This window comes from Arachis ipaensis, chromosome B06, assembly GCF_000816755.2.
Source record: "Arachis ipaensis cultivar K30076 chromosome B06, Araip1.1, whole genome shotgun sequence".
NCBI lineage: Eukaryota > Viridiplantae > Streptophyta > Magnoliopsida > Fabales > Fabaceae > Arachis > Arachis ipaensis.
In genome coordinates this window covers 7,265,640-7,266,871 of record NC_029790.2, presented here as the reverse complement: position 1 = coordinate 7,266,871, position 1,232 = coordinate 7,265,640, and positions in this window count along the sequence as shown.

The following is a 1,232-nucleotide window of genomic DNA, read 5'->3' as shown; positions in this document are numbered from 1 at the left end:
AATTTTTTTGACAATGGTTTTGATGATTATTCATTTAGTACGGTTGCAGGAAGATGTGTTTAAGCTATTTGGATTTTTTTTGGCGTTGTTATATATAGTTATGTAATTTTATATCTAACTAGTTTTATTCTTCCTTGAATTGTATTTTATATTGTACAATAACAATGAATGAAAGTAGTTTTTTTTTCCACATTTTTTTCTTTTCTCCTCATAATATATTTAATTTGTTTACATACACAACAATTACATCGTGTGAACATAAAAATATAAAAACAATTAACGGGAAAAATGAATTAAAATAGAAATGAGAATTCATATTGTCAAATAAAATTTGGTGTATATAGTAGTAAATTGATTACAACTTAAGATAATATCAGTAAAATAATTCATAAGAGGTCAATTTCAGCCCTTTGCATGAAATGTCCTGTCACCAAACTTATGTCTCTGTCTCAAATCAAATCTCAGATGAAAATAAATCTCTATAGATAACCCAGACCAAACATATAAGAATAGCTAAAGAGTGATTGCGAAAAGCAGGCATGTGAAGGTGGACAAGCAATTTGAATAGCTGGAGATGAGGCTAACGATGATCTGGTGGAAGACAAGGGAGAGGATGATACAGATGCTAGGCATGCCGAAAGCAAAGATGTAAGTTTAGAAAGTAGAGGTTCGTTTAAACCGGTTCTCCTATCACACTTACGAACCGGACAAAATGTTTTCCATGTGGTAAGCTAAGAATCCACGCATATAACATGAAACTCTGCAAATAACACATTATACACAATGGAATGAAATCTAAACGCAATAAGCATCATATAAGCAATGTCAAAAAAGAATGCTGAAATAAAATTATTCAATTCATAAAAAAATATTTGGTTTAATAATTCATGCTATATGTAGATAATATTAAAATTTATAAATTAAATCTTTTTAATCGTGTCAATTACATAAATTATAACTTCTGTAATGTAAGAAAAAATATATATAACACATATAATATGTGTTGTTCTTTTTTTATTAAGTTATTAAGACTTAAAAAGATTGATTCTAACATAAATATGAATTAAAGTGACATTATTTAAAGTTGAAATTGATATTTTAGTAAAGATTTTCATTTCAATCGATTTAAAAAGTTATGTATAATATGTAACAATATTAAATTAAACTATTAAGTATAATTTTAGATAATATATAATACTACTATTTCTATTTTTGATAATGTAATTTTGTAT